At 36.9% G+C, this 16192-nt stretch overlaps 1 protein-coding gene across 1 annotated transcript in view; it reads left to right on the plus strand.

Annotated features, from left to right (window-relative positions):
* The window catches only part of dab1a (DAB adaptor protein 1a), a 315151-nt gene that overhangs the window by 244542 nt on the left and 54417 nt on the right, over positions 1–16192 (plus strand).

Below are 16192 nucleotides of genomic sequence, written 5' to 3' on the forward strand. Positions count from 1 at the left end.
AAAAGCAGTAGTCTGTTCAAGTATTTAAAAATTATATTTAATCTAATTACAAGTACGTATTTTTTTACTTATCTGATTATTTAATAATCAGTTACTGCCCAGCTCTGCAGGAAGGTAAATCAAGATTTTGGACTACTATGCCCTATTAAACCCTATTTTGGCCACTGACAGGATTTTACTGAAGCAGTGTTTATTTTGGTTACTGTAAATGCTTATTTTTACAAAACTGTCAATTGCAGAAAGCCCAGTGTTTTAAAAAGTGTTCTTTTTAGCGCATCTCGGCTTTACAAAGTCAACAAATCTTTAACTCGAACCGCCATTCGCTTTGATTTTGTGTTTTAAACAACTCTACATCACACCTCAACTTTCTACAGCCTTGAATTTCAGACCAGCACATCGATTCGTCCCATCAGGTAACATTTAAGTCGCTGTGTTGTCAATAAAAGCTCGGAGCTCTTATTTTTGCGGGCTGAATGCACAGTGAACATCTATTTAGGCTTGGGACAAAAGGCCATTGACTTGTAGACAGCTCGTGCACTGTGGGAAAAGGTCAGTGAGTGGGTGCTAGTCATACCTGGTAAACCTGAATAACCTGCCATTGATTTTGCTCCACACTGGATGACAAGCAAATCAAAGGCCCCCTAAAGTGCATTTCTGTGCTCACAGGTGCAGAGCAGCTGTCAAATACCTGCTGTTGCTGTACAGCGGGATAGACACCCCACGAAGTGAGCCACATGTGTGTTAGCTTTATCCCTGTTATTGAGTCATGTAGTTTGGGATGCCATTATGTGAAGCTCTTTTGTCGTCAGTTTACTTTATTTCTCATGTGGAACACAAAAGAAGATATTTTAAAGAATGTAAAGATTACTCTTTTCCATCCATACTGTACTCTCAAGTACATCTCTGTACTCCATGAGCTACCGAACAAACCTACCGTCTATGAAAACCCATAGATATGAAGCTTGATGTATGTGATGCTAACGTTTTTTTAATCCCAGCATATTAGTATTTTTTGAAGTAATAACATGATATTTTTCTAGTTATTGTGTGAAAATTAAACTTTATTAATTGAAACTCGCGTGAAAAGGAATAAAAGGTGTCAGAGTTTTACTGCCTCTAGTATTCATTTCTTTTGAAAACTGCAGTGATATGTACTTGTTGGTACGTATTTTGTGTCTCGCTAAAACGTGCACCAAGATACGTTTATGCCACGAGACCAGATAGAAAATAGTGACTAGTTACATTTTTTTCTGTGCTGGAATAAATTCAGTATTGTTTGGAACAACGCAACAATACTTTCTTTTTTAGCGTTGTATGCCTTTAAAATCTCTTTCCTTTTTCCGTCAGAGAGGGAATCAGAATAAAGAGTCTGGGAGTATGTGAGTGAGCGAAAGAGACAGATAGAGAGAGATTGATGGCTATGTCTTGTGAATTCTGCACAGACAAACAGGACGGGAGTTTTATAGACGTGTACAGGGTCAGGAATTGAGCAGACGAGCAGAAGTTACATCGAAACATGGCTGCCGCAGGCTGAGAGGGTTCATGGATGCGAAGGAGCTTCACGCTCATTTCAATATCAGTCTATCATGAATATGTGATGTGAGACGGTGAACTCGCTCTCGCTCAACCTACACAGGGTTCACTGCATAGCAAACATGAGGTTAAAAGTAGGCCAGCCGTTTGCAAAATCGGTCATTTTAATCATGTCATTATACAATGCGAATTGACTTTAGCATCACAACGGCAAAGAAATATGTTTTATATGAATTTATAAATGGAAACATTTTGAAAGTGATTTAGAATATAAATGTGCTATTTATTATATTTCATATTATATCAAATCTGTCTGTATGTGGTTTCTTTTTCTATTTCTGAAATATGATTAGTTATATATATATATATATATACATATATATATATATATATATATATATATGTATATATAATTTTTTTTTTATATATGATTTCTTTGACGTGTGAATTTCTAGCTGTCTGAAATAAGTTTTTATTTTTGCATTTCATTAATTACATTTTAACATACATTTTTTTTCTGAAATGTTTATTTATTTTTCAATTTACTTTGACTTGTGAATTTCTAGCTGTGAAATATGTTTCTGTGTGTGTGTTTGTGTGTGTGTGCTTGCTGAGTCACAGTTAGTACCTGCAGGTGCTGCAGCTTGTGTGTCTGACAAAATGTTTTTCAAAGTGACGAACAAGGACAAGATATGCAAATAAAGCTGTAGAACGATCCTAAAAGTTTCCCACAAACCACTCAAGGCTGCATCTTTCACGAATCCCCAATTCCCGGTGGAACTCGACTCAAAAGACACACTCCCACGGCTGCATGCATTTACTGTACACACAGACCTGCACGTACAAATGTATACACACTCTAAAGGCATATTTATTTGCATTCGTCTCCTGCCGAGGCGTAAAGGTCTTTGTGTCTGCCTGTGATGTGTTTAAGTTTTCTCTGGTCAACCTTTCATTCCTTGCCTCCATATAGTTTCATCTCCCCTTTTAGACTTTCTCTGACAGACGGAGAAACTTTTTAGCGCCACTTCTCTGGTAACTCTACAGACTGACCTTGATGCTGGAAATGTGTCTCCTAGCAGCCCCTTCAGTGCTTAAACACACTAATTTGTCATGTGTAGTCTGTCAGGACTCAGTGACCTCAGCTCAGCCTCAGGTTAGACCTGTACCGACCTGATCTCTGCATCAGCACCGCTTACGTTACTGCAGCTCTGACTTGAGTCAACATGAAACCGCATCAATTCCACAATGGCATCAAATTTCAAAATAAAGTCGTATATTCAGTGGGAAATAATACAGAAGTGAGATCAGTTGGAATTTTATTTTATTATGCAAGGTAGACTTTGATATCTGCAAAAACATTATTCTTACTGAATCGTCCTCTAGTTTAAGTTCAGATCTCTACAGTATTTCTCCTGCTGGTTCTTTAGTTGTCTTACTTTAACTGGAAACCTCTGAGCTTCTGGTCATCTTTATGCACACCAGATAATATTAATATAAAAAAATTTAAATGGCCGTGAAAATCCTACTAATATAAAGTAAGTGAAGTTTAAGCAGTCAACATAAAATAAAATACCAATAAATAAAAGGCTGAACACTTTTATTGCATTTTTTCTGTAGATTTTTCACAATGCAGCCTCACTGAGCAAAAAAGGAAATAACAGAATTAATGATGCAATCTTCTTTAAATATTAGAAAACATGTGAATAGTGTCACTAAGCAGCTCTAAAAGACAATCGAGTCATTATTCAGCTTAAGTTTTGATTTAGTTCAAGTTCACAATCCAGTCAATTCCAATAAATTCAAGCCCCGTCTAACATTCATGGAAATTCTTTTCACACATGCGTCATATTATGGACATAAAATGGGTTGTAAACGATATTCATGTTGACTTTAATAGAGACTGCTTTTTAGGTGGAATATCGAGAGTCCTTTCACCCCGCTGAGCGATTTCTTTTTTTTTCCAAAACCTGCTTTTCTATTGATTTTGTTGAAACTTTAAATGATCCCTGACTTCATTTGTCTGATGCATGAACAAAACTGTCTAGACTGAACTGAAAGGTGCAAGTGAACGTGGATCCAATACTACGATAAAGATTACTATGAGTCACGTCAGATTCAGTAAGTCTACAACCAGAGAGATGGAGAGAGATAATGCATAAGTTCCTTAGCCGAGAAGAGAGGCTCGTCCTCACATTTAGAGCAGAATTGATCCCCATGTACTTGTGACAGGCCTGTCTGACAGCATGCTATTAAAGAGAGTTAGCTTAGCGAAACATGCTAGCAATGACGAGACAAACACGCTATTACCCAAACAACCCACTGCAGGTGTTTCTCAACCCACAGCATGCGGCAGCCTTCTCTAAACTGGATTAGGAGTTTATTATATAGAACAAGGTTTTCTGTGTGTGCTTTCACCTGTGGTAGTTTAGTACTTTTCCTAGAAAAATGGAAATAAACTGAAATAAAAACGGTTGTCACCGGGATTTTAAAGCAGATTGTGATTAATTACTGCTGGAAGTTTTCACAAAGGCAGTCAAGCAAGAGCTAGTCGCAGGGCCAGAACGATGCTAACAGTTTGTTTTATACAGTATGTGGATATTATAAATGAAGGATAATGCTACTGTAAGTCATTTAAAGAAAACTGAATCCACTTTCAGTCATATCTGAGACCTTTGTTGTTCATATTATTATTATTATTATTATTATTATGGTCATTTTTCCTGTTGAAAAAATCAAACTCAAACCAGCATCCCAGCTTAAAAACATACCTTACCAGCATTTGCTTGTTTTTTTTAACAGGGGTATTCTTATTTGGCTAGAAATGCTAAAAGAGCTTAGCATAGTTTTAAGGGTGACCAAACATGCCACTTTTCTCGAACTTGCCAGGATTTCTGTATTGCTTTGATTCAAAGTACCTTGAGAGCATTTTGAAAACAAATGGAGCCAATGCCATACACCGATCGGTTTGCACACAAACAAAGCCAAACATAAATATTTCAGGCAATATATAAATCCTGGCCAGCTCTTACCTGGTCTCCACGCGTGTCAGGATGGGTTTGAAGGTTTTTAAGGTGTTTGTAAACCAGCCCTTTGGAAAATTAAACATGGTTTAATTGTAGTAATCTTGGTTTATTGGCATATTATATATATTGGCATAGTAGTAGTGTTGGCTAATGCTACTTGACTGCTATTAAACACTACTACTACTAATAATATAGGTTGAAATGGTAAATTTTTATAACGGAGGCTGGAAAAGTAGTAAGACTAGTAGCTTAAACTAAGACCAGCAAACTTGGCTTAATATCGCTACATGAGCATTGAAGCTAATCTGCATAATTTGATATAGGCTTGTGGAGGTTTGCCAGGCGCATGTAAACAAATGAGCTTGGAATCAGTTTAGGTTGTTCAAAATGAAATTACCCTCTAAACGTAAAAGCACATACTCCTCAAATGATTAGTTTAGTGTGCCTATTGGTTATATGCAAAAGCGAGGCTTCATTTGTGCTAGCTGTGCTAAGCTTAACAAATCAAATGTGAAAGATGAAGATGGAATTGTTACACACTCTGTTCCTTTCTGTGCGCGAGTAAAACATGCACAGCAGCATTTTCCATCTGATAAATTGGCCTTTTTCTCAGATATGGCAGACAATTGAATGAAGGGGCTGGTTGTGTTGAGGCACATCTAATCTTCCTGCTATATGTGCTGCGTCTCCCTCAGGCCTTGTTGGCTGTTATTAAAATGTGCTTTTCCATCAAGACAGGACCCAAACGTACTTACAGTCTCAGCTCGCTCCAGTCTCACTCAAATAGCCCTTCCAAAGCAGCAGACTATTTCCCTTCACTGCACATTGGCAATCATCTTGTCTCCAAATGTGCATTTGAAGCCAGAATAGAGAAGAAGAGGGAAGGAACATTCTAGATTTATTGCTTTATTGTGACTGCATTATTGCCACTCGGCTCTCACTGTGTTTACCTGATGTTATTGTTTTGCTGTGATAAAGTAGCTTTTTATTTTCCTGTGGTTCAGTGTTTCATATAGTAAATGATGAGTACTGGGAGAGAGAGGCGTACCGGTGGGAGGGTGTTTAGTGCTGAGTTATAGGCTCTGTAACGCAACTATGGAGCCATTTTGTGTAGAGAAATTGATACATGGTCTTGGGTGAAGAGTGTCCAGTTTTTTCTAAAATAACAGACGAGTGCTTCTACGGTGGCATTAAAAGCATACTGCTTTCTTTGTATGACATGAAGATTTGAAAAAAGTATCGGCCTCAAATGGCGTGGCCATGGATTGCCTGTGGACTTCTGTGCAGATCTATGAATATATATATATATCATGTGCATTTTGCATATTGCACATATTACATATTGTAAAATAGAAAAACGCTTCAAAATAGCCTAAATCAAATGTTCTGCCTGGCTTATGGGTCATTATATTCAAGATCTCAAAATGAACAAAAAACATTACAAATATATTTTAATTCATACATAAGCACTTACTTGATTTAATAACTACCCAGAATATAGGTTTAATAAAAACGTTTGTTTCACACGGTATTGAATATTCTTCAAAATATAATGACTAGTATTAATAAAAATAATAATCATAATGAATAGAAATCAATTGTATACTGTTGTTTTTATAAATAATTGTATATTTTTTAACTGGAAAAATTCACACTTTATTTTTTCCTTTTCTGTCAGATCAAAGGACTAACAAAACACTTTATTGCCATTTCTAAATTATTGATTCCTTATATTTACATAAAGTACTTATATACATTGCGTAAGGATATTTCCTTATCTTTGTCTACTATGCTACAGTGAGCAGTTTAACTATTCTGAAATATTTAACAAGCAGGAAAATGCCAAGTTTAATCAATACCATAAGTTCAATATGAGTTTGTTAATCAGATTTCGTCCAAACACAGTTCCTGAGGGTAAATCAAGAGTTATATCTATACTAAAAAATAACTATACTCACATTTCAGAGAAGAGTCATCTGTGGGAGGAACAGCTGGATCAGGTAGCCGAGAGAATGAGGTACAGGGCATGACGTCTTATTGAATGACTGCTTCAATTGAAAGTGACAGCAGAGAGAAAGGTAAAGGGGATTGGGAGGGAACAGAAGAACAGGGCATTGTGGGAGCGCAAGGGTCATGGCTGCCACAGGCGATGCCGCAGGGTTGCCACAGTCATTGACAGATCACCTGTTACTTATGTATTTTAGTCTACTCCATAAACACACATAAAATGCTTTTTGATTCGTTTAGCATTAATAGTAGCTATTTTGTCAGGTTGTTATGTACTTTGCACTCTCTAATTAATATATAAGGATAAAATGAAGTCCCACCCCGCATTTATTTCATTAGACACAATTTTCACTTTAAAATACATCATACTGACTGAAGATATAAAGTGAATGTGTGCAGGGTTACGGTGACAGTAGGGTTCTAACTACTTGAGGATGAATGTTTCTCTCACACTTCACAAATGAATTTTGCCTGAGACAGAGAGCCGTTTGATGAGGCACATGAATGTGAACTTGTTCCCAAACAGGGAAGTCACATTAAACACTCAGTGGGAATTCGCCTTCCCACCCTCGGCTGAACACTGAACTGTGAATGTGGATGAGGGATGGGGGCTTTGAAATTACGCAATATAAAGCTCAGTATCTAGCACAGCTTGCATAATTGTTGTTTAATTCCTTCAGGCTTGCAGCAACATCTCATTCAGACGCTCAGCTTCAGGTTTAATGTGCCTTATTGGCATGACAAATGATTTGGATAATTAGTTTAGCTAAAACGTTCGCAGTTTGGTTGCATAGAAGGAAACCTAGATAATAGTGTACATAGAAATGTTACTTTCCTTCTGTCTTGTTTTTTTTCCTTTCTTACCGATTGATTGATTGTAGTAAAGTATTAATTAATTAATAAAAAAAAGAAATTCTGATAATGTTCTCACCTCCATGGCATCCATGTTCATGTCTTACTTTCCTCAGTCGAGGAAAACATTGCAGGATTTTACTCCACGTAATGGACTGCAATGGCGCCCAACGGATCGAAGGTCCCAATGGCTCTCCACAATCCTAGCCAAGGAATAAGGGTTTTTTTCTAGGAAATCGATTCGTCATTTTTTGTACGTAATCACAGTGTAAAAGACACACATGGTTAGTTCTTCGTCGGTGTACTCCAGTTCAAAAAGCTAAGGTGGTGTATCTTATTTTCTCCTCCAACTTCAAAATTGTCCAACATAGTTTTTGTAAAGGCCTTAGGCTTTCTTTCTAAACAGTAGGTCAGTACTTCTGTGTTACATCGTGTGTAAGTGCAAGACGGAGCTTTTGTGGTTGAAAAGTATAGCCTATAAACTTTACTTTTGACCAATCACAGATTTTATTCCTTTTCACACAAAATACGATTTGACAGTCCACAGTTTCAATTTATAAAGCCAAATTTTTGCTTAATTACTTGAAGAATATTATGTTTTAACATTGAGAGATTTGTAAACGTTAGCGTCACATATAAGTTTCATGTGCGTGAGTTTTGTAACGCAATACGTTTGCTCAGTAGGGCGCGCGATATCTATAGTTCGAACACCGTAAATTGACGGTTCAACAAAACAGCTAAAATCCACTAAAATAGCACGACATAGGTTTAGGGTTGGCTTAGAGCATTATTTTTTAAGCGACACTTGAACATTTGAATTATAAACCACCACAATATATACCTGAAGTAACATAATAATAAAACCCAATATGCAATATGCGCCTATATCTATGAAACAAATATGTGCCAGGATCACTTATTGAACTCAAGGTAAGGTGCTACAGAAATTTATTTAGAGGCATGTATGATTTAAAATGATTTAAAAAGATTCATCCAATAGCTGGAGTTCAGGGGCGTGGCTGCCTGTCTGTCTGGCCAACAGGAGAGAGGAGAATGTTGAGGAAACCTGATAGAAAACAGTAGTTTGAAGTTGTAACGCAAACTCTGATTCTGTTGCACAAGCTGCAGGAACCCTACTGTTCTCCGATCAGAGTTCTGTTGCAGTAACTGGAGAGCTGAATGAGTGGAATCACATACTACTGGATATTAGCTTCTTTTGAGGTCTTTTGATAATTGCAGACACGTCTATAGCTGAGTTTTCATTCAGTAGCTTGTAGATCTGAGGCGTTTCAGAGATTTCACTCCATTTTAACGAACTGGTTCATCCAGTTTACTAAAATAACTGGCTCTAAAGATAGACTCGTACATGGATGTGATCTGATCATGTTTAAGAAAATAATAATAATAATAATACATTAAAAAAACCTCTTTCTGTCCTGTCTGTCTTGTACTTGTCTCGGTGTGATGAGCATATATCTGTCGTGCTGACGCGTGTATTGAGTTAGCTCAGGTCGAGGCCTGATATTTGCTCTTATTTTGTCTGTTAGAGATGTACGATGAAACGCGTATCGTCCAGGACGACTGATGATAGTTTTCAGTGGATGTGATCTGACAGTCTGGGGTTTATGGGACCTCTCTGTCTCTGCCGTCTGTCCTTCTGAATTGATTTGTGTGGATTCTCTCCACAGGGGTCAGGAACGCTGCAGAGAAACTTATGACTGTATAAAATGACAAATGAATCAGACCTCCAAATAATCACAGACACAAACTTATAATTCTTTTTATTTGCATTAACAAAAAAAAAAATCTAAACAGTATAAGGACTACATTATGTTGTCTAAAATAAATACATTTGTGGTATGTAAAGGTATTTCCAGAGCATTTCCAGGGATTTTTTGAACAAAGAACATTTTAAAAAATACAGTGTTTTAGTTTTCTACATATGTTTGTCAAGTTTTACCGGACAATGTTGCCGTACATTGAAGTAAAAAAAAAAAAAAATTTAATGAATAAATATATGTATTCAATATATTTTGCACTTTTATTTACAATATTTCTACACTAATGATATGCTGTTGTTATTAATCTAATGTTTAATAATAATATAATAACTATACATATTAAATTAAGTACAAATAATAATATTATTATATTACTATGAAATACTAATTTATTAATTATATCAATTACAGTAATACATTTAACTTAATAAAAAACAATAATTATGTTATTATTATTATATTATTTAAGGCTACTAATAATGTTATATTAACGTTAAATGCTAAAAAAATGTATAATAATAATTGCAATAATACATTAAATCCAATAAAATACTAATAGTAAAAGTAGTAGTTGTTGTAAAAACAACAATAACAATAGTCTTAATCATCATTAATTAATATTACTAATTATTATTATTATTACTAGTAGTAATATAGCATCTTATAATATCTTATTAATATCTAATTAGGGCTAAGCTATTTATTGCACATATATTTAAGTGATCTTAACAGTAAAGCCAGTTCTTTGATTAGTGGTAAATCTCCATCACCTGTTTTTAAATGGATTTTTGAACATACAGTACAGTCACAAGGCTATGTTCATGGTTATATGATAATACCATAGTAAATGAAGAGCGTAACCTTTTTAGTACCATGGAATTAAAATTTGCATCAACGTAAAATCTCCCACTTCATTATACGACAACTAATAGCAACTAATATTGTTAATACCGTGGTGATATTTTCAGAAAGCAGGCTGTCACATGTACAGCACAAACATGCACGGCGAACGTCTAAATTTGGTTCTTGTGTGAATACAGTGCGCCCCGTGGAGAACTGGCCCATTTTGTCCATTCTAGAGAAGGCTGATTAGATGCACTCACATGCTCGCTGATGGATATCTCGCACACTTTGATGTTTTCTTACCCATCAATCTAATAAGATTAGCAGAAGCTTCTTTATTTCTGCCTTTCTTCTCGCTCTTAAGAAGAGAGAGCATGAACAAGGTCTTTAGAGTGGATCGATAGATGAAGCTGCAGTCAGGTTTACGTTCGAGGAAGTCAGTTTCATGTCATACGTGTTGAGAGAACAGCAAACGAACCCCGTGTGCTTAAAGTGTCCGCTTTTAGTGCTTTTGTCAGCAGTGACCTACATCAACAACATTTTCAGACACGTTGTAAGCGCACGTGTGTATCCGCACGCACGGCTTCTGGTGTTGTCTCTCGACTGCATCTCACTTGAGGGGATTTAAGATCTATCAGATTTAAATTCGACCGAGGCTTGAAACTCCGCGATTCTTTGAAGTCTAACGAACTCAACATTTTTAAGCAACTTCAAACGACAACACGACTATCGCTTCTGGTCTCAGAAGGAACATTAATTAATTTCCATTTTCATCTTGAAGGATAAATAAATCACACAAAAAGGGGTTTACAACACCAAACAGTCTAAATCCTACTAGCACCGTAGCATTTATCACAATGTGATAAAAACTGATTCGAAAAAAGCTATACTTATTCATTACAGTGCAGGATTAAATTGATTTAATTAATTAATTAATTAACTAAATAGCATCCATTGTTTAAAATACATAGAAATAATAATAAAAAAAATAAGACAAGAAAATGTAGCTTTCAATTAAAAAATTTTTGTCACGGCATGAATATATAATAATTTTTGCGCATTTATTTATTTAGGCCGAACTTTGCGTTCATATTTAACCACGGAGGGCTTATTATTATATATATATTTTCTTATCAAGTTATTTTCTTACTCAATACCAACAATACCGTGGAAAGTGGTAAAGTTACAATATTTAATTTTTAATTCTATTTTAGGATTGACTTGCGTACTGACGAACCAGTGCTTTGTGTGGATTTATATTGATCTCTTTTTGATGCAGAAGAAAAGAAACAGAGAAAGAAAACATAAAGATGAAAGGCATGAGAAACAGAGAGCATGAAGAAAATAATAGGAAGATGCAGAGAGAGAGAGAGAGAAGAGCGGGAGGGACTTTAAAGTCGGCAGCAGCAGCTTTAATTCAATAAAGACTGGAGCTGTGTTGTAAGAAAATGAAAAGTCTTGTAGGGAGTCATTAGGCAATGTGTGGTTTCTGGCATTGACACAATGCCACAGGGAGATGCCAGCCCAGTAGTAATAAAGTAAGTGTGTGTGTGTGTGTGTGTGTGTGTGTGTGTGTGTGTGTGTGTGTGTGAGAGAGAGAGAGACAGAGAGAGACTATGAGGTAGTCGTGTAGATTAGCTTAATTTAGTTAAGTTTAGTTTAACCTGGTTTAGGGTCAGTCATGGCCTAGTGATTAGTGAGTTTTAGTATTCTATCCTATCCTAGATTGCTTCTTTTATTAGACAGTGAGTTTTTTTTTGCTAGCCCTATGCATTTATTTAATATACATATCACAGATCATGTGTAAGGTTTGCTCTATATTTTGGTCTGCACCACATTATATTTTAATGGGGTTTTTTTATTGCTAATTTACCAAATTGCGCTTATGATTCATCGGCCAGTTTCTGATGTGTTACTTCATTATTTCATTCTCTATGGATCATTGCTTCATTCCCTAGATCTTTTACAGTTTAGTTCTGGGAAAATGTTTTGTGTTTCTTCTTTGTCTTATTCTTCTTTTCTTAAATTTTTTTAGGATAAAAATCAGACAATATATATATAGAAAATATATGTAGAACATAACAATAACATATTATGTATTTATTTCTAGTCTTAGAGTGTTCTTTCTGAACGTGTCTCCAGTCATTTTCTTTGAAAATGATACAAATTCCTCTGGTGTTTGCACACACCTGGCGAGTAAAGCTGATTCTGAATTGTGCTCCGGTTTCTGGGATTTCTAGTTGTTGGGATTCCAGTTGAAACCTCACATAGCAGTTCAAGCTCCTGTGCCCTCCTTCAATTAGACCTAATGTCAACAGCTCACTGTAGCTGGCTGCCAGAGTTCCCTCATTTTGAAGAGCCATGGAAGTGGAAGATATCCAGACTTCTCTCCAAGAATCCGCAAGCTGTCCTCAGCCTGAATGAGGACTTTGGAGCCCTGCAGGGTAGAGAGCTGGAGCTCATTTCAAGACATCTCTACTTGGACAGTATTGTTGGCAGCCTTCTGACACAGATATACCCACCCACACACTCGTACGGTCAGTTCTTTACCGCCAAAGTTCAGTCCCTGAGGTAGGCAGTAATAATAAGCGGCATTGCAGGTGCAGCGGTCTGAACTGGGGGAAATAAATGAGTGTTTATCCTTCTCATTCCTGCCGCTGAGGGACAGCTGAAAGTTATCAGCTTTCCAGAGCTCTCCGCAAACTGTCAGAGTTAGAGTCAGTGCATAGGTTAAAGGAATAGTTCTCACCTTCATATCGATCCAAACCCAAATAGCATTCTTAATTTTGTAGGGTGCAGAAGACGAGATTTCTGAAGAATTGTCTGTATCTATATAATGAGTGTCAGTGGGCTTCAGGATAACTTTTGAGGCCGTTTATTGAATGAAATAAAAAGATGTGTGAGTTCCTTCCATCATGCGCGCGGTGACCTTCGAGGAGTTGTTAATTCATCAACTTTCATGAATCACACTCTCCTCTTCGTCAGCTGCCTAATGTATGTGTTATGCATGTGAAGGACAGAGACCGCTATTCATTATAGCTCATCTCTTACTTTAGCATGTCACATTGTGTCAGCGTTATTGATATATGTTGCACTAGAAGCCCGGAGCAATTTTCTTCACCACTCCTATAGATTAATGATTGTGCAGTTGCTTGGTGACTAGCAGGACAGCCCATAATACACCACAGATTGTCAGTGGATTCTATTAGAAGGAGGCAGGGCATCTCATACTGTATGTGCATATTTGGTATGCCATACGCACAAATTGCTGAGTGCTTCTCCGCATGTTTCTTGTGTAAATTACCTCAGGTTTTGGCCAGAATTGTCATTTAGAATCTCAAATGTCTGTACTTTGCTACAGGCCGTGTGGGAGAGATCTTCGCACCACTCCAAACATGCTTCAAATTAACATCATCTGGCATAGGAAGCAGATGCGCTAACAAGGACACAAAAGACTACAGCCTCCAGCGTCAGTTTTTAGTGTACCTCTTGAGGCCGTGAGAGTAAGGTTTACCTGTAGATGTCTCGTCTGGCCTCCATTGCACTCACCTACCTGATCCTTTCCTTCTTCCGGGTCATGGCACCAACGAGTCCTACTCTCTCTGCTCCAAGGTGTATTCGAATCAGAGTCACCTAGCATGGGATGTTAATCTGACGTACTCGCACTGAAACGCTCTTCGTTTGCACAATGTTTACAAATAGATTAAATGAAACGCACAAAATGAATCTCGACAAACTATAAATCATCAAGCCTCGGCGATAGATCGCTGTTTTTCAGTTGAAAGCTTATAAGGAATGTATTTGCTAAATTGTTATTTAAATTTTGCTAAGTAGTATGCATCAAAACATATGCAACATGCAACATGCAACAAAATTATGCAGTGCAAACCAGTTACATCGTAGTAGCGAGCCACGAACGCAGCCACTGCTGTTAATGCCGGTTTAGTTAGAAAGGTAAGGGTCCAGTGAACAACATCCTATAAAGTCCAACTAAACAATAACGTAATATAGATTGTTATTCCTTTGTTTACATCTCATCGTTTCTTCATATTCAACATTTTTTCATATGCAACATGTATTGTGTCAAATGTAGCTGTCTTTACATGATTACCATTTATATGACTGATAATCAGCGTGTGATGGCTGTATTGTGCGATGACTATCAGTGTGAATGAGTGTATATGAACAGCCATTAGAATGTGATTATTTACTATATCGCCAGCTATATATTAGATTACAATGTCTATGAGCGCACATCAGCCTGAGATTACTGACTGAATGTCCAGCAATCAGTGTGTCTGCTAATCAGAGAATGTATCTGACACACAAAGCTAATTCTCTCTTATTCCTTTCTCTTATTCTTATTACTTCAAAGGTAAATTGAACTATAACCGTTTGAAGTTAGGTAGGTCATTTTCAGCTGTAAGTCCAAAAATGGGGGTTCAGCGTAACTCAAAAATAAAAAATCAGCTGAAGCTGGTTGCCCTAAAATTTTAAGTTGGCTCAACCAATTTTTTTTACATTGTTGACATAGTTGCCTTGAACTAAGCCTGAGCGCAGTTGTCCCTCGCTGGCCTGCACTCACATTGCACTTTAGGTTCTGGACCTTGAACGTTCAACCTTTAAGTTGTATCAGAATTATCGTGAATGTGTTTCCTAATCAGAATTTGGACATGAATTACTGTCAATGCTATTCTTCATTCGTTTTTTTTTTTCAACATCACCTTATCTTGTTGTTTAAGTAGAGCTTAGTTATATATATATATATATATATATATATATATATATATATATATATATATATATATATATGAACAATCATTTTAAGCATGTTGTATGAATTATAAACAGTGAAATATTCATGTATTTGACAAAATCATCAGCATTTTATTCTTTTTTTGAAAACAAATCACTCGAAGTGAAGAATATCAAGTTTCCAACAGCACGTGAAGGCAGCATAAGTTTTGAATTATAATGGGACTGTTTTGAAGCAGCCAAGCGCTTTCGCTCAAATTTTGTGTTTTATCATTTTGAGTCGTTTGGGACATGGTGACTCATGGCCCTCTCACAATACAAAGTTTCAGCTTTCGAATTTTGTCATTTGTTAAGAAATTCAAACAATAAATACCGTGCCTGTAGCACCTTAGTTTAACCAGAACATAAACCAATCATCTCTTCCTCTATTCTTGTTCAAAATAAACATGAATGAACATCAGAAGATATCTTGTTACAACTACGAAAAGGTGTAAAATACACCATTTTACGAATTTAAGTCACCTCGTTTTAAATTATTCACCTGGCTCATTTGCTTGTTGAACAAAAATGGCAAATTCTGCATTTTGATTGGTCAGATCACCTGTGAAGGGTCAATTGCGGTCCTTTAAGTTATGATTGGCTTGTTGCTTAGCTAGCTAGTTTTAATAGATTCCCCAACACCGGTGCATCCCCTTGTTCGAGTATTTTAATCCTTGACCCCTCCTTCTCAGAGGGCGTTGCAACAATGGAGAACATGGAGAAGAATGTAGTAAGGTCAGCATAAGATATTACTGATACCCAGCAGTACAAGAGCTAAGAGTGAATGTGCAAGAGAGAGAAATGCCAAGCTGATAATAAGAGACAGATATACAGAGGGGGTGGGTATGGTGGTTGGTGGGTTGCTGTCGAAAGATCTGCCTGTCTTCCTGATAATTTTTTGATTGCTAAACGTGTTTTCCTTTCAACCTTCATCTCGTATATGCTATCAATTAAGCCTAAGTGAGTATATGTGTGTCCTGGCAAGTGTCTATTTGCCTTTGTCCACTGATCAAACTGCAGGCTCAGACCTAATTGGGTCTGTTTGTCTTTGCTTCACTGAGCGGGAGCCAGTTAATTGGTCTACATCCTTGGAGGCTCATCGATTGGCCAGTCCAGTTATCCAGTTATAGGCTTTGCGATGAAGGTATGGGAGGAACCACTTGATCTTTCTAAGCCATGATTGGCCGATAGACGTCCACTTTGATGTGAGAGCGCAAAAAAAATATTCATCTTTCATCCCTCCTATCGCCTCACACCAGACCTGGACACAGCGTTGTTACTTAGAAACCAACCTTTCCCTATCATGCCTCGGGCCTGACATACTTGCAATTACAGCCACACACATGCAGCAGTCTT

This window comes from Puntigrus tetrazona, chromosome 20, assembly GCF_018831695.1.
Source record: "Puntigrus tetrazona isolate hp1 chromosome 20, ASM1883169v1, whole genome shotgun sequence".
NCBI lineage: Eukaryota > Metazoa > Chordata > Actinopteri > Cypriniformes > Cyprinidae > Puntigrus > Puntigrus tetrazona.